At 39.8% G+C, this 19,355-nt stretch overlaps 1 pseudogene; it reads left to right on the top strand.

Moving 5' to 3' along the window:
- Positions 1 to 18,445: 18,445 nt before the first annotated feature.
- The window catches only part of LOC125718789 (myocyte-specific enhancer factor 2D homolog), a 45,544-nt pseudogene continuing 44,634 nt past the window's right edge, over positions 18,446 to 19,355 (top strand).

Genomic DNA, 19,355 nt, shown 5'->3' with positions numbered 1-19,355 from the left:
AGTCCCCCGCAGTTTTCTCACCGCCTTCCAATAAATTTAGTGCCTTGTTGTCTGGGTAGTCTAGGTTCTCAAACGTGTTCAGCAACCCAAACCCCGCCGTCTTTTGTTCAGTAAGTATGGTCATATTGTCCGCAGGACCCGATATCTGCTCCCCCTCCCCCCCTCCCCAATTCACAGCGAACCACACCCCCACCCCGATTCCCCACGTTCCCTTTCCAGAAAGTAGACGAGAATAAATTAATGAAATAAAAGTGTTAACTAAGGAACATCATGGCTTACGTTCAAAGTAATCAACACGGTGCATGCGGGTGATTTTAACTAAACAATTTAAGAAATATCGCTTTTCGAATTTGTTTGATTTCCTGATTTCTGATAAATGGCTGTTAATATGCAAGTACTGCAGTATTGACGAAATATTACTTACTAAAATGTTCAAATATAAGATTAGGGCCATTGCCATGGTAGTTATATTGAATTTAAGTTTGAAGAAAAAAACAGCTAATGACGATTTTATTTCATTTGGTTACAGCCTTCAATGTGTACTTATTTCAGTACCCCTCGGTATTCAGTCGTCTGTGCAGGACAGAGACGTATTTTACGCAACACGACGTCGTTGTTCTGGATTTGCTGGTTTGCCTGCGATCTGTTTTGAAGGCTATCGAAAACAGGGGGAGCCGTAAATAGTGTCTGCAGTTCGGACAGGTGCACACTGTATAACATTGATTTAAATATATTTTTGTGAATGAGCTTAGAATCGCGGCCTTCGGACAAGAAATAACATTTTGCTTACCTGAGAGTATTTTTCTCTTTAAAAAACCATGATCCAATATTTGACTAGTTTCCTTGGTACTTTACACATTTCATGCCATTGATATTTCCCCATACATGTATACATGCAAAGTGCAATGTGTGTTAAAGAGGAACAATGCATAATTCGGCTGCTATGAAATAGATTGCTAAACGACACTATGAAGGAAAGGAAGGGTTTAACCCTTGCTGAGATTCTCCATGAAGCACCAGATAGAGCACATTGAAATAGAAAGGAACTATTGTGTTTTTACTCTGTCTCCAAATTTCCGTTTTCCCGTCCCGGCCTGTGCCCTCTCCCTCTTCCTGCGTACCTGTAGAGGGCGTTGAGGAATTGTACCTGCAATGCCATATTTCTACACGACTTACCAGTACGCGCCGTCCTTTTGTATTTAGTCAAGAAAGAAACAAAACACGGCCCCTTTAAAAGGGGGTACGCCTGCAGGGTAATTAAAAGGGAAATTGAGTCGATTTGCATATATGCAAATGGAAGGCAAATTTATGTGTATGCAAAATGGAAGACATTACGAGCAGAACAAAACTCAGCGGTACCTGCAGTCAATAATAAAAAGCGGCTGCTGTAGGACCTCGTGATTCGCAAACGAGCGTTTACTTGAAGCAGATACACAAATGATTATGCATTGACAGGTCTCATTTGAATAAAGGTGTTGTGTAATTAATGTACAGAAAGCAGTTTTTGGACACAGATTCGTCACATGCAGAAACCGTAGTAATGTACTGAATACTGTTCTTTACACATGTCAGTCGACGTCCTTATATTCAGTTTAGGCACTGGGAAATGTTTTGAGCCATCAGCATTTGACAGTTATTGACGTAGCGTAACATTTTGTACTCCACGTGACAACCCTCAGTATGAAATGATTACAACATTCACTCGTTTATCACACTGCATTCACTCTTGATATGCCGGAAAGGCGCGAGATGGAGAAAACTGATTACACCACAATCAAATTTAGTTTAATTGACTGGAGGGTATGCACACTTACCATTATATCAAGTTCTTTATTGGGAAATGCCATATACGCACGACCCAGCAGCGATGATTTGTTGCTTGTTGTACTTAATGTTTTAAAGACTACAATCGCGTACTTTTCATTTTCCTTTATAGCAATAAATCCTTGGATTGAACACTACATATAATAATATGAATTACATATGACGAAATGCAGAAATGAGGAATATTTCAATTCCCGACTTGGTTCTAAAAGAGAGGTGTTAACTTTATTACTTTCTGAGTGCATGAGTGTGTGTCCGCACAATATGACAAAAACCTGTCATTTTGACGTTGTGGGGACCATTTTTCGGTCCCCACAAGGGGAAACCCAGTTTTACAAAAATCTGTGGCTCCAATCAAAAAACTAAAAATCCCAAAAGTCTTGTGTTTTCTTTGGTTACTTATTGATAAGGTTAAGGCTTGGTAGGTGTTAAGGCTGTCATTGTTGAGATTAGAGTTTTATCCATAGAAATGAATGTCCTCACAAAGATATAATTACAAACCTGTGTATGTTTGTGTGTGTGTCTGTGTGTGTGTTGTCGCAAAAGCAAAGAAGTAAATGTACCTCTTGATTTCTGACTAATTCTTCACTATAATGTGTGTGTGTGTGTGTGTGTGTACACGTATATACACACACATAGCAAATATGATTCTCTTTCCAGTTCATACCTAAGGCTGTGGTTTGTTCAGGCAATTTAGGTTATTCGTTCGCTCGTTCTTTTAGCCAAACGCAAATTAGTTGTGTTTGATTGGTATTGTATGATTTATTTTGCGTGTGGTGAACACACACACGCACCCAGGCACACATACAGTTAGTGGCCACTTTATTAGGTACATTTACGTCTCCTCAGAATCCTAAACTGCCAGCTCCTAGAATGAGCGAATCGTCTTGCTGGATACATGCATGCAGTATGCGGACTTGTTCAGTATAGGCTCAGTTGCTGTGCTGCAAAGCGTTGTAACGGTTACGACGCGTGTCCTGAGTAATTTTAAAAGTCTGTTTTTTGGTGCTAGACACAGTGTTTCCAGCATCTCAGGCACAGCCAATGTACTAGGATTTTCACGTAATCCAGTATTTAGCGTGTACTGCTTAAACACCTTTGGCAATCAGAGAGGTCAGATGACAGTGTACAGACTTATTAACGCTAACAGGGTAGCTACACGTGCAAATATTACATCCCAATACAGCCGTGCGCCAGGAGAGGTATCTTTGAACGCTCAACCCCTCAAATCTTGAAGTGGTTCTAGATACAAAAACAGGGATTCTACCTGGCACTGCACGTGGGTTCCCAACGAAGTGGCCTGCACTGAGTCTATATATAAGCCACTCCCAGGCCGTTCCAAACAACTGAATAAAGAAAGAACGTTTGCATAAGACTATGGGATTTTTGTGTGGTATTTGCACGCTGCAAAACAGAACTGCGAGCAAATCGCGCCACGTTGTGCACGTTTCAAAATATTTCAAATATTATACTCGGCACCTTTAGCTAACCAGTCCATAGAATTTTACATTTGTTATATTGACTGCCACCTTGCTTAATTTTAGACATCACTAAAACACATACAAAACATATACAGCTGTAGATCTCCAGAAAGTGTTCAGCATAGCCTAATGCAGATTATATATGTATAATTTTCTGTCTAGTTCATCTCTTATAATTAATACTAATAATAACGGCAATAGTTAAGTATAGGGCAGAAGTTCGTTAGATTTAATAGAAGTTAATGCCACTACAAAAAGATGAAAAACGTATATGTAATTCTAGCTATTTTATAGGTATTACGTTGAGTTGTTGACACACAATACAAGCATCTACTAAATGTATAAATTATTTCGCGTGATAGCAAAGCTGCTGTTTATTCAGGCACGCAAACACGCATACACACAGACACACATACACACACAACGTGCCACTGATGCAACATTACATTACCGTGGCGAAGAGTGACAATTAACATTGTTGAAGTTATTAATTAAACATTGAGTTCACAAAAATACATCGGCACTTATCCTTTTTGGGAAAAAAAAAACATTTCCTTCCATCCGACAAATGAATATGTTTGTCTGTTTATAATGTCTTAAATCAACGTTACACCGGCGCATACGTACTTACCCACTGAGGCAAACATATACATCCAGTTTTGCGGAGATTCTTTGTTCATTCTTGGCAGTTTTCCAACTTTGTCTCCGAAAGAGGCGATGGGTGTCTCATTTGGATTTACCTAACAATAACTTACAATCTTACACTGATCTCGAATTTTGGTTATGAACTCCACATTTCTGGCTTGTCACTGGCTGCAAAAAGGAACCATAAACATTAAATATGACATATCGCGAAATACACCGGAAACATTCGCATTTTAAGCTGCCTGGTCTGTTTGCATCGGACTAGGTAAACGAGGATTTTCTGCTCTTCTACACGAATGGTGAAAATTCCATAGTAATTAGATTCAGTCCTGGAATTCCAGCTGAAGATGTGTCCCTTGGGAGATGATTTTTTTTTCAGTACTACCATGCGAAGCAGTAATACCTGTTACGCATTTTGTATAAGTCATTATAATATTATTTACTGACTTATTTGTTTAAAATAATTTAAAAATAATTCGTAGATGTATAAGATTAAATTATCCCAACAGCGTTTATAAGGAATATAATTCTCGACAACTGGATATGTCAATTACATGGCGTCACACGCTGTCTTTGATCAAACTACACTAACTTTAGCGTGTTTAACCAGAAAAAAAATCAATGCCATTTGACACCAATCCTGGCGCTTCTTTTACGATTTTTGCTTTTGAAAAAAAATACCCATGTCGTGTTGATTAAATTTTGATGTTTTAATACTTGATTGTAAACCGGGTGCCCTACCTAACGATCAGTTCTGCTGGGAATCTAACGTCACCTGTTTCCGAGTCGTTCTGGTTAATTATCTGATTCTAACACGGTATTCATGAGAAGTCTGGAGAGAACAGACCGATCCGTGATAAATACCCGGCTCCTTCTCTTCTCTTCCTGTGATTAAAAAGAATGGGGAGAAAGGGAAATGGGGAATTACGCGTGGGAATGACCATAATGGTCAGAATATGTTTTGAAGTCTCGGCCCTGGTGATTTAGTTGTCAGCATGGGTCTCGTATTTTAAAAAGGAAGTCAAGGTGTTGATAAAATAGCGACCCAGCCCCCACGAAATGAACCTCTTTTATGAGAACCAGGGGTCGCGGGGCGCGCGGACAATGTCCCCTTAGAACCTAGGATTTTAATGTTTGTTTCCTCGTCTCGTGCATCCACACAGCGCACTGACAAATTTGGGGGGCTTGATTTTTGTTCTCTTGCTCTCCTCCACGTTCGGCACAAAGGGCGATTTGAAAGCGTTTATTGAGCCCGTGATGCTCCTGTTTATTTTAGCAATGGGGTGGCTAAATGAGTGGGTGGAAGCAGATGTGCTTTGATGGGATTATGATATTAGTGCGCAAATCATAGGACAAGCCTATATTAGTTTAAACACCCTGGATTTAAGGGCGATTAGAGAAACTCAGCTGGAATTTTCGGCCAGTTTTTTAAGTACGTCACAGACTTTGAGTTTTAAATGTCGTTTTTAATTGAATATAGTGTCACTAAAGAGGAAAAACTGGACTGAAAAACAACGCAAACGATTTCAATTGTTTATTAGAGGCTTCCGTTTGTTTTAATAGAAACATATTAGTTGAATGCATGATACAATTAGTAATTTTTTCCCGAAAATATTTCATTCATATTTGATTCTGTGTAAATTGTTATTTGTTTAATTAATCAACAACACGAGTAGAGGTTTAAAAATGCCTATTTTGCTAAAACATAAGTAGACGTTATTCCACGTTATGTGGAATAATGTTACATTGACTAGAGAATTTTTTATAGGGTGTGTCTATAAACTGTGGCATGTACAGCCTCGTTAGGTTTGGTTACACAATCGTACAGGCCAGGAGGAACCTGTCTGAGTGATACAGAATTTTCGAGAAATTCAGAGATATGACCGGTTTGGTAGAAAGTTTCGTATCTGAGGGTTTTGCACTCCACAGTGTGATGACGGGCTGTAACTGTAGGGTTTTTCTGTTTTCCGTTTTTTTCAATTCTTTTTAGAATACTTGCTTTCTCTGCTTACTATAACGGTAATATATTGAGGGTTAGCAAAGGCCTTATCTATGTGCCGTTAAAGACGGCATTTCCGGCCACAGGCTGAAGGCGACAGTGCCTGCTGTTCGCTTTAGATAATTTCGTGATGTTGGCGACGCTGTCCACTCAAGGGTGCTGAAGTTTGGCAGCTGATTTGACATGTCGGTGACATTTCGTCACAAAATGTGGCAAGCTGACTTTTCGAACATATCGACTTTTTAAGTTGATGCATTGCGCACAAGACAGTATAGTGAAACCTAACGTCTTATTTATCCATTTTAAAGAGTCTCAACTTTAAACAACAGTGTACGTATAAAAATTTGTATAAAGCCTGCAGCTTATCTTCAATTTGACCTTGCAAGTAGGCTTTGTTCGTGATTTTTTAAGAAAGTAATACATTTTAACATATCAGTCAATCAACCGATTATTGAAAAAAAACTATGTTTAAGGATAGCTTTTTATGACTACGAAGGAAATCAGTATGCGATCCGATCAAATAACAATATTTCAGTGTTCTGACAGCTTGTGTCAAAGCTGAGTATACATCTTTGTAAAAAGGAAACGTTGTCTTCATTAACTGTGATGTTACATCCTTCTACAATCTAATATAATTACTACTTTTTTTAAAAAAAAGGATTGCTGTCGTTCTTGTTTGTTTCCATTCTACAAACGATGATCGACTATATCGACTATATTATCTGTGTTAAAACCTATTTTTGAAGTATCTTGCTTGTATATACTGAAAACTGTCACAGGTATTTATTGACTGTCGGGGATTATGCCAGCCTATTGCTACAGATGATTTGAACAAAACGTATAAACTTGAGTCGTTTTGACTGCAAAATTTAATTTGGAACAAAAATGGGTTGTAATAATTTTCATTTTTGTTTCTATTTAAAAATAAAAACTGCGTATCACAAAATATTACAGGGCACAAATTTCAAATATTTGCGTGACAAGTTTTAGTCTACGAATTATATAGCAAATTTCACTCCCTCCACAATTTTATTTTTGCAGTGGGTTCGGTACTTTACCCGGAACCTGACTTTGGTTCCGACTTTTAAGAAGAAGGACACGACTGCGTTTTAGCTGACGGCTTGTAGGAGCGCAACGTTTAATGTTGAATCTTAGCATGAGTAGAACTTAGTGGGGAAGGAGCGCATTGCTAACTGCTATTAGCTGCACACAGAAGGTGATATGAGGGGGTGGAAAGACAGTACTGGCGCCTAAAATGTGACTCACATAATAATAATAACAACAATAATAATAACAATAATAATAATAACAGTTCCACATCAATAAAATATGTATTAATAACTTAATAATGTATTTATTTTCATACGGTTAAGAGAAAATCAACTACCATATTTTAATTTTGGTGGTAAAAATGATTATATTCCAATTTAGGAGTTTTAGGGTAGAGACGGTAATACTGTGCTTTAGTATGGGACGTGAGTGGTGCGGTGAGCTTGACTAAACCGGAAGCAGTACACGATGACAGAAATGCGCTTTGTGGAATTAGAGCAGCAGGAATAGTATAATAATAATAATAATAATAATAATAATAATAATAATAAAGATCATGGTGACCGTTATGAATCTGCTCTGCATGCATGCCTTTGTGTTTTTTGGGGGGTTTTCTGCAATGTAAAAAAATCTGCATCGAAATGCCGTCAAGGTAATTATTGGAGGTTTCGATTAACCTGATCGATTTTACATTAGTATTAAATAATTTTTAAAGTTGTTCCGAAATGTTAATGAACACGCAGTTATCTACGTTTCTGATGTTTAAATACAATTTGTGCCAGATAACTAATAAATACTGAATATTAGGGTTCATAAAAACGTTAAAGGTTTTTAATAGAAAAGAGCAATTTAACGTTTTTGGCTTTTAGGTTGTTGATTATATGCAACTTTATGTGTCGGAATGCGATTTTATTACGAGTAATAACACTGAAAAATGCAGAGTTGAGGCGTGAACGTTTTCAAACTTTAACTGTTTAGCGCGTATACATAAGAGGGATCTTCCTTCAAATATGCTTGATTTTTTCCCGTGGGATAAAAGTATCACTTTCACGCGACAAAGTCCTTTCATCGGGATTGAGTGATTGATTCTGCGTATGTGTCTGGTTAATTTAGGCCTGTTGGAAATGAGGAAGGGATGTACCTCCCTAGGGTGTTTGCGGTTAATTTCTCACCGCCGGCGGTGCATCTTGCCACCTAAAGTATTTTTAATAGATAAACTAAGCAACCACAAGAGAAAATCTCTTCAGGTATCTGTTAAATCCATCGTTGAATCAAATGTTAGTTCCATCCGTAGTCACAGACTATCAGCTAACTTGACCTATCCCACAAGTTCGTCACTGATTGCCCAAAAAACTGAGCATTTTCCCTGCAACGGAACCTGTCCCGTATTTCTTTACAGTCATTTCGATAGACACCTTCACATTTGACCTGCAGGCCACTGAAGGCTGTTTCATGCAATACTTTAATAACCACACGTAATGTAGGCCTGTTTCAGCATAAACAGGCTACATGTATCAAATGAATTCAAAAGCAAACGTAATAATGTTATTATGTAGACATGGAGACAAAAACCCGGCTGATTAATTGTTTTAATTCACGTATAGAATATAACTCGCATTTGAATCAATAAGATCCACTGGTGAGTCGTTGTTAATTGAATTATTAATTTACTGTAATTTCATTTTTGTGAAATAGCCGACTTTTTGCATTAGCGTGAAAATGTGCGTTTTCTTGCACCCAAAAAGTGCTTCGCCTTTTAGATCTTTGCGTAAATATTTCGTACACTGTGTTGTTATTTAACAATTTGAAGTTCATATGTATGGCAGTGAACATTTTCTTTTTATGTGCCTTTACATGAAGTAATAGGCAAAGCATTCTGTCTCGCGTTTTGGTTTAGTCTGAAAGTTCTATAGAAACCGGTTTAGATAGAGCAGTTACTCAACTGCAAAAACGCTACAGGAAGATATCATTACCATCATGAAAGGGTACCTGGGGAGTTTTTATCATATATTTCGGATGATGAAGGAATTGGATTAAAAAGGTGGTGGTGGTGGGGGGGGGGGGTATTACGAACGCACTGTTCATTTGCATGCTGTATCTCAGACTGGCAGTTACAATAGCAAATGATTAATATGCGCATAAATTAAAAGCTAAAGATGATTCCGAAGTCCAAGGGAGAGCTTCAGCCGGCATTCGAGTATCCAGCAGCTCGCCCGTTCAGCTTTGAAATTGAATGGGCGGGGACCCTGGAGGCTTCTGAAGGCCTTCCAAAAATCATGTAAAAATAGAAACACGTTCAGATATAAGCAGCAATCTTAAAAACGTTCCAGCGTTGTTTATAGAATAGAATGGGTTGTGACAGGACGAATCCATCCAGTATTTTTATACTGATCGTAGGCCCACCGAGATCCATCAGAGGGTGCAGTCTCGAGCAGTGCCCGGGACGCTACTTCCTGGACAAGGGGTCGATAAATTACTTAGTTTTGAATAAGACACAGGTTGTGTTTATTTATGCGTCTTCTTCTTTGCCCCGCCCCCATAAACTTTTAAACAAGCGCAAGCAGAAGTGTCATGTTGCTTTACTGTCAAGTTCCCTGTTACATACAACGAACTGTACAATATGACCACTTTTTGCAGCGTGGCATCCAGGTACTGTTTAATTGCAAACCTGTACTGTTTAATCGATATACTGTAATTGGCATAGTGCATAACACATTGCAATTTACCTTACGTATAACTGCGACAGCACATTAGTAGTTAACCGATTAGAGGAATTCCGGCTTGGTTTAGGCAATTCTGGGCTGAGAACATGCTAATTATTTAGCTTACACCACACTATACCACATAGAACGCACTTTAGACCGTCCTTTAGTTTAATTAGAACCTAAGGGCCCAGCTTATCAAGATTTTACTCTACTGCGATTGCTTTTCAATCTGCTTTTTCCCCTGACTAATAAATCCTATAAAAAGAATTAACAGTGAAATGGAAACTGCATATTGGTTTGCAGCATCACCGAAAATGAAAATCAAAAGTTTATGCTTTTTAAAAAGAGGTTCGCTTTACGCTTCTTTGAGAAGGCGCACCAGCGAAATGCTGGACTGGCACGATAACTTTACACATCAAACTCTTAGGTCTTCATGTAAGTACTGATTATTCAGTGTTACAGCAGAGTTAAGCTCAATTGCAAGAAAGGGAAATAGCATTTGGTATTAGCGTTTGTAATAGGCCAACGAATAAGTCGCTTTAATATATCAGACATTTTATTTTAAATAGGGTAATTACGCATAAAATAATAATTATAACAATAATAATAATACTACTACTAATAATAATACTAATAATAATAATATACAAGATCACCCAAAAACATTATTAAGCATTTTTATAAAACACCAAATCTATTCCGAGAGGTGAAGACAACATTTATGAGAATGTGCTGACACCTTGTGGCTGTTCTGTTCAGTACAAATTGCATTTTACCTCTGTCTCTTTTTCCCAGCCACGCTTCTGGCAATTCAGTCTGTTAAAATACGTTTTACGTCAGTGTAACGCCAGGTCAGTTTCAAATATTTTTTTTGTGCGCTGCTAAGAGTTATTTATTAGTACAGGCGTTTAACTGATGCATATTACCCCGCACATGAACAGTATGCGTGAGTTACGTGGTCGCCTATAATGATAATAACCAGCACGGTGGCTATTTATTCAAATACCTTGTGGTGATCCGGGTAATTTCCACTTGAGAGGCTGAAATAAAGTTCAGTATCATACAAAAAAGATACCTTTACACACAGGCAATAATTTAATTCAGGAATTCTTCGTCATTGAATATGACGTCAACTTGGAGCGCAAGTATCATATGTTGTACATACGCGATGAAATATGTATAGCATAAACAGAGAGAAAATTCTGAAAGTTATACGTAGTCTCGCATCAATACTACGTCATCATTTATAGCTGTACAGCGTCTTTTTATCGAATGTATATACTTGAAAAGAGCATTTAAAAAAAACATGTTTCTCAAAATGACATGGTTAGGTTTTGAGAATGTAATATCATGACTGTAATATCTTGCTTGTACCTTGAAGTCCCACCTGGGACGGCACTTACGTGAACTCTTACATGAAGAGATATGGTTTGACCATTCCGATGTCCTATTATATAGCGGACCCGGTTTCCCAAACGTATCGGGAAGAAAAATGCAAATGCAGACTGGCAAACAGGATCACGTGCTTCTAGCGCCAGCTTGTGGCGGGAGCGCTCTATGTCAGGGCGTGCGTTCAGACGCTAGTCAGAACACCGGGATGCTGTGTCTAAATGCCAACCATTACCGGCTAAAGTCAAAGGGCTGCAGTTTGACGTGCTTCGTCTGGGACTGTGGCTCAGAACTTAAGTGCACATTTTATGGTGATGGCTTTAACATTTGCCTCCCACTGTGCGTGCCACACTGCCTGGATGCCGGCTCTCCCCCTGATTGCCACACTTTGATGTTTTTGTTCTTTAGCACAGGTGCTGATTGTGGGGGCGCGGGTAGTGGAGGTGTGAGCTTGGGAGGTGGTGGGAGGGGGGGGGCTGCTTGTGGGGGTGGATTTGTTGGTTCTGTTACCATGGTGCCGGAACGTTGCTAGGCAGCAGGCGGGATGCCACAGAACTTGGGAGCAGAGGGTCACTGTGAAGAAAGGGATCGACACTCACACATATATCTGCTGGACGAGGATGCGAGTGGTTTGGGGGGGGGGTGTGAGGGGTGATGGAGATGGAGGAAGTATACGTGATTGGATGAGGAGGCCAAGAGGAAACAAAAGAAGACAGGAATAAACTTTTCCAGTGTAACTGATATTTGTTATAAAGACAATTTGCGGTTCAGGGACTTTCAAAGTGCGTAATTCTTACGATTCACTCTCATGATTTCAAAGTTAGCTTTATCCACATGGAGACCATCTATTTTAGCTGAGGAGACACACTGTTCACACCTACGGGCTGTTTTGGCAACTCCAGCTCACCTCAGCATGTTTTTTGGACAGCATGGGGAAACCGGAGAACCTACCGGATGGCATGACGAGACTCCGCACGCAAAGAACCAGACCAGAGACTCGAACCCTGATCACAAGTGAAACTGATTCAGTATGAAACCCTATGCATTATACAGTCACGATGCTCCCCAGGGATGCATTTGATTGGCCTTGTGTGGGATGCACCCCAGATCAGCACAAATGGATAGCAGTTTACACTGGTACACTGGAAAACATGCGAAAACATTGAGCAGCAAAAGTAACTAGCGGTCAGAGAAGAATGAATCCTGTATACTAAGGACGACAGGTTACATCACAGGTCACCCAGTCAAAGCGGCTGATCTCGCAGCTGTCATTTCAGCGCGCGTGTGCGCACACAAGCAAGGAGCTTAACCCAACATCATTAAAAAGGAGCAACCTTGTTACACAACACCGATTTTATCGCGCAGTCTGGGCTGCTTTGAGCCGGGTTGGATTTTAGCCTAAAAAAAGAGCTTGGGGGGACTCATTAGGGACATCAGCTCTTGAATTCAGCTCGTTCAGCAAATCTATACAGGTGGAGACACGACACTTTGTTACGCTGCTATAAGATTCGCGCCGCTGCCCGCTTTCATACAGGTTGGACCCTCTGCATGATTTTAAAATGAATCTGGGGGGTTTTATTTCATTAGCAAGCTTAGAAAGATGACTAATTAAAAAGGAATGTAGAGTGTTACCCCACTCAATTACTTAAAATATAGGAAATAATAAATACAACACGGACGCATTCAGGTGGACATCGGTGGGGCAGTATGTCTTGTTGCATGAAGGAGTTAAAGGTATACATTTAACACACAAATGCTATGTGTGGCATCGCACTCTCAGCATCGCTGGGTGTTATGGTTGCAAACAGTCCCACGCAAACACATAAAACTGAGCAGAAGAGCCAAGAGGTGCCTTTTCTTGGGAACAATCAGCGATTAGGCCTCCCTGCCTGTACCTCAAGAGACTCTGTCGAAATGGGGGAGAAAAAAAGCCTCAACATTCTTGCTAACGATAAAGTATGATTTTAAAGATTATTAAAACCAGGCCCAGCTCCACGAGCTTTGCCTGGCCAATCACAAACTTGGCCCACTCAATCACGAGCTTGGCCTGACCAATCACAAACTTGGCCCACCCAATCATGAGCCTGACGCACCTAAGGCTGGGTAAATGCCAGCCGATCTCTCTATTTTCTTCAATTATCATAAACGAGGGAAGCACGTGGATTTTTCAAAACCTTTTGAACTTACACACAAATACACCCCCCAGACCTTCCGAGGGTCATAGAGCTGGAGCCAGATCCAATTAAAAGGCAAGCGGGCAACCACAGTGCCGCAAATGCATAAAATATCCATCCATCTATCATCCAACTGCTTTTCCCGGACAGGGTCACCTGGAGTCTATCCAGTCAGCATGAAGCAACAGACAGGGATATTCTGGGATGGGATACCAACCCATCACAGCAGAGAGCAAACATGGATACACTGCACTGCACTACAAATGAAGCAGAGACAGGATTCAAACCTTTATCCCTGGTGATGTGAAACAACATTGCTGCAGGCCGTAGGAATATTACACTATGTTGCTGTCTGGCAGATTCTTACCTAGCTTACGCTTTATACATTTATCCTGCTCTCTAGGCCCACTCAATCACGAGCTTGGCCTGACCAATCACAAACTTGGCCCACCCAATCATGAGCCTGACGCACCTAAGGCTGGGTAAATGCCAGCCGATCTCTCTATTTTCTTCAATTATCATAAACGAGGGAAGCACGTGGATTTTTCAAAACCTTTTGAACTTACACACAAATACACCCCCCAGACCATATCCATCCATATCCATCCATCTATCATCCAACTGCTTTTCCCGGACAGGGTCACCTGGAGTCTATCCAGTCAGCATGAAGCAACAGACAGGGATATTCTGGGATGGGATACCAACCCATCACAGCAGAGAGCAAACATGGATACACTGCACTGCACTACAAATGAAGCAGAGACAGGATTCAAACCTTTATCCCTGGTGATGTGAAACAACATTGCTGCAGGCCGTAGGAATATTACACTATGTTGCTGTCTGGCAGATTCTTACTTAGCTTACGCTTTATACATTTATCCTGCTCTCTAGGTTTACTGAGGTAATGCAGCTGGCCCAAGGGTACAACAGCATAGGTGTTCTTAGGAGCAGAAACGCCTATCATCCGGTGTTCTTCTTTAATCGCTTAGACTACCTGCTGCCCTTGAGCACCCAGACAGTAATGAGGCAATTCAGACGTGTGACACAACGGATCACGGCCGCGACAGCTGAAACTGGCTAGCAGCCAAACAAGAGAGACTGGCCAAAACATCATACCTGCCAGAAATTATAGCCGTGTGACAGATTAGTTAGCGAAAGTTTACAACAAAAGGGTGTCTGTCAATCCAATATCTAATCCAGTGTAACGGTTTCTGCAAGGTATTCAGGATTGCAGCTGTGGCAATTATCAGTCGTGAATCACAGAGGCTGCACAGTCCCCACCACCTAAAGCAAAGATTTCCGTGAGGGAAGGATGAAAGGAAACCAGAACCGCTGCTTGTGCGAGAGATTAATTTTCTTCCTTCATGCAATTAACTGCACCGTCCAAACAGCTCACGAAAATGTCTGTAATGTTACATGATGCTGGGATACATATCTTCATCCAGTTCTGGCCTTCTACATGGATATAAGCTCCTTGTATGGAAAACAAAATGATTCTCCTCTTGGCTGTTTCACTGATTATTCTGCTCTGCCTGTGATTATTCTGCTCTTTTAGAACATCTCCTATTATTAAATCACTACTGACTGTAGTGGGATGGTGTCAAGAAATGCGAGTAAATATGAATACACCAAAAATAACTCTGTAATAAAAAGCCTTTATTAAGCACAGTCAGCAATGTATCATCTGATTTGTGAATTTATGTGTAGGAGTGTATTGTGACATATTGTAAAGCACTGCAGTGCTTGAGCATAATGGATTCCCGTTGCATTGCCGAATTGTTTAATGTGATAGTCTCATATTTAGCAAGTAATTTTTTTTCATTTTCATAATTTTTTTAGCTACATGTAAATTTGAAATGGACTGATGGCAATACCATTTATATAATTTTCTTTCAAATACGAAAGTTACGTACAAAGGAAGTTGCATGTAAATTATGCTAAAATTTATCTGCCAGCATATAGGTGACAATTATTTATGGGAAACATTAAATTCACACAGTAAAAAAACAACAATGACACACTTTTAACAATATATAAATCGTCGTATCCCTTTAAATTCCGGCCAGCGTTGTTCCTCAGATCCTGACGCAGTTGTGCCATACGTCAAGCGCTAAGGAGAAACACAACACCAATACTGCTTTATTTTAGCAAGGCGAAGTGCCCCCGTGCCCACGTAACTCCTACAGCATTCCAATAAATCCGTATCCATTAAAGTAAACAGAGTTTAAAACAGTGCCGCTTTAAACCTTTAATTTATTTTCTCTACACTTCATCAAAATATATTTACCATAAAAGCTGAATGGTAAATTCCTTTTTTAACTTCGAATGGTGCTTATTTATTTGGTGTGTGTTTCGAAAACTATGTATTCGTCTGATTAGTTCACAGAAGTATTTAATATCGACGAGCTTAAGACGGAAGGAGACGGGGAGTCACATACAACAGTTAGTGGAATATCTATATCAGTCTCCCGCGATACTTCCTTTCTCGCAGCACCCTGCTGTATCCTTCCGCCGCTGTTAATGCAGCGGCGTGTTTTACTGTACGGTTGTAGCACGCAGGCAGGTAGTCATCTGTACTACATAAAGAACAAAATGATTCTGATGAGACTAAATAGTCCTCGGAAAACTTCAGAAAACTTACGTTTGACCCCTAAATATCCAACTGTTCGTTTCACTGTTTCAATGGAAATATTCTGCACTGGCTGTACGTCCTTGAGAAACGAATACATCGTTGTATAGTTGCAGTATACGTTTTTTTGCAACTATGATCGAACTTCCCCTAAAACTACTTGACTCCTTTTGACTTAAAGGGTATTTCTTGTAATTCATTCCTATTGCACACTATCGTATTTATCATAACTCATCTTTATGCCGGGTGTTGACACATTTCATTGTGCGTAATATCGATGGTGTCAGTTTGGCGAAAAGGAAACGCGCCATAATCTAGGAGCAAGTATAACGATGCGGCGCATTGTTTATGAGGGCGGCTATGTGTACAGTATGCAGCGATCTCAGGAAGGTGGCGCACACAGTGTATCAGTGACAGCCGAATGGGGATTTTACAAGGCTATGCAGCACAGCTGCTCTGCACCTGCTCTTGTCCGTTTGCAAGACCACTGGCATAGGGAGCAATGCCCATGAACTTCTAAGTAATGTCGGGGTGTGAAAGTAGCCCCCGTCATGTTCTTAAGAAACAGGCGTTAGTCTTTGGCTACGTGCTACCATTACTACCCCTTAAGTCCACACTCAATGTTTCACGGCAGTTAGTACAGTTAGTATAACATCATGCAGTATTACAGTAATGACCGTCCGAAATGCACGATACGGAGGTTACTCACTTATTCTTTTCTATGTATCTTCCATGAAGACCATATAACATGACCTGTTGAAGGACACAAAGATTCTCACTTAGACATTTTAACACCTGAAATGATTGTCATAGTGAAGTAGTATCTAGATCCTGTACTTCATAAACAGAGTATTTACGGTGTAATTGAAGTAATTATTTGGATGTGTCAGCCGTGGTTTCACAGTGGCACAGTACAATGTATTAATATTTCTTCTTCCACTACAATCTAATAATTACACTTCCTTTGCTCATCTGAGATGTTCATTTGTCATCTAAATTGAACTAACTGGGTAATCTTAACCTGTTTGGGTCAGATAATAAATAACTGTAAGGAGTTATAGCATTACGTTATTATTTTACATATAAAATGTGTGGGTAGCTAGTATAATTAACTATAGCAGTTCCAATATTAACTTTAATATCTTGTAGCCACTTCATTAGGTACAAACGGTCGGTAACATACAGAGCTTGCGCCTACAAGTGGAAAATTACGTTATTACAGCTGAATACGAACAGCGTGCAGACATGATCAAGAGGTTCATCTTTGCAATTAGCGAGGTCAGAAAGGAATTGTGAGACTCGTTAAAGCTGACAGGAAGGCCCATTGCAAAAATATCAGCTCAGAACAACAGTGGTGTGCAGAATGGCTTCTCTGTGCACACAACACATACCGTTAAGGTGGTTTTGGAGATCATATCTACTACTTTGTATTTTAGAATAGAATAGAATAGAATAGAATAGAATAGAATAGAATAGAATAGAATGCACATTTCTTACAGAATGAAATGTGCAGAGCAGTCTCTAGGATGCGCTTATATCTAGCCATCATAACATAAGAAAAATAAAAAGTGTTTAATAAAGTGGCCGCAGAGTTTTTGCATGTCCCAAAAATCCCAAACCCAGAACTGACCTGTATAACTTTCCGAGATGAAGTGGGGGGAGGTTTAAAAAAAATTAAAATTTTTATTTGACAGGAAAAGGAAGTTAGTAGTGTGGCATGTATTGTGTGGAAAAATATGAGCAAAAACTTCCTCTAGGCAGAACAAAAACGAATTACTGGATCTTACTGGAGGAAGATACTATTTTGTCTCTGCTGATGGCGAGGACCATCTGCACATTGCTAACGTAGCTCCTCATCAATGTTAGAAAACAGCAGACACTCCAGACCACACCTGCTGTTGTCTTTCCCTCTCCAGGTGAGATAATAGTTTCCATTAAGGTAGTTTGGCTGGATTGTTCATGAACATCTTGTATTTTAATGCAGATTTTTGAACATGGTTATTCAATACATAACACATTCTAAGCGTAGAATAGGCCTAACTCAATTTACTGCTTCTCCCACTCCTAGGTTCAGTAGTCCAATAGAATGTTCCTTTATGTTTCCTTTATTTTATAATGTCACTCTTTAAAATTGTAATTATTATTCATATTTAATTTAGCCTAGCAAAAGATTTAGGAACATTAAAACTACACAAATTGTGACATTTTTTACTACATTTCTCAGGTTTTAATAGTTTTTATTCACACTAAAACCAGTACAGGTATCAATAAACCAGGGCCAATCGGATGAAAAAAAAATATATATCAGTCATTACAATTACAGTCGTCGACGAGACACATTACAATGTAAGCCTATAATGCGGAGTGAACCCCAAGCCTCGCTGACTGACAAGGCGGAGGGATACAAGCACACCAGGCAAGCATGATCATTATTACCCCCTCCCCCCCAAAACACGCACGCCCCTCCTTCTCCTCCTACGCATTCGTTTTCACCTACTAGCTCTCTCATTGGGTAAGTGAAAGAAGCACTTGCTTTTTATTGGCTACCATTTCATCAATCTTCCCAGCGTTCCGATCATGGTAGATTGCGCTTCACTTCTACATTGTATCGTTTGACTGAACTAGTTACCTTTTACATTAAGCGGAAAGGGGCGAGAATTGTTTTTCTATTAAACGCCGAGGACGAACATTTTTGTCAACGTCAACTTTTATATGTTTTTAAATTAAATAATTACATTTTATATGTTCCAGATGTGGGCACACCGTTTCTGGGTAAGTGAAGCGATATATTTTCTTTTTGGTTTTTGTCGACTGCATGCCAGTTGTTTTTTTTTGTCATTTTAAAAATGCCTCTTCGGTTCCGTGACACAAGGAGTTCCTATATCCAAACACGATGTGGCACAGCCGGACGCGAACGTTTCGATAAAGTGCGCAGTTCCTCGGCCACTCGCGTGTTTTTCTCCCCGTGTAGTTAACGGCGAGACCGTATTTGACGGAAGAGTTGAGGGTAATGGGTGTCGCCTTCCTGACTGTGAAATGTTGGTGGATCGGGGTTAGGTATAGGTTACGCGTTTTTTGCCCCCCTCCATGTCGATGTTTTGGAGTATGAATTTGCCTTTTGCGCTTGGCGGAGGTGCGCGCCGAGCCGTCGGAGGAGCTGTCAGCGGCAGATCGGCGACGGGCACCTTGGCTCGCTCTGCATTTACGCGGAAGCTGTGCTCTACACTGTTATTGGCACGTTTTATTATCTTCGTCATCATCATCGTCAACAACAACAAGAATGAGTAATAATAATAATATCAACAATAACAGCCGGTAAAAATACTACCGACAATATAACAGTGAATAATAACATTATTATTGTTGTTGTTGTTGTTATTATTATTATAACGAAGCATTTCTCAGATTTTAGTATTAGTGAGACAATAGAATAGATAGAGTAAATGATAATTAACTTCA

This window comes from Brienomyrus brachyistius, chromosome 23 (genome assembly GCF_023856365.1).
Source record: "Brienomyrus brachyistius isolate T26 chromosome 23, BBRACH_0.4, whole genome shotgun sequence".
NCBI lineage: Eukaryota > Metazoa > Chordata > Actinopteri > Osteoglossiformes > Mormyridae > Brienomyrus > Brienomyrus brachyistius.
The sequence above is the reverse complement of the archived record's forward strand: the minus strand, read 5'-3'. Positions and strand labels throughout refer to the sequence as shown.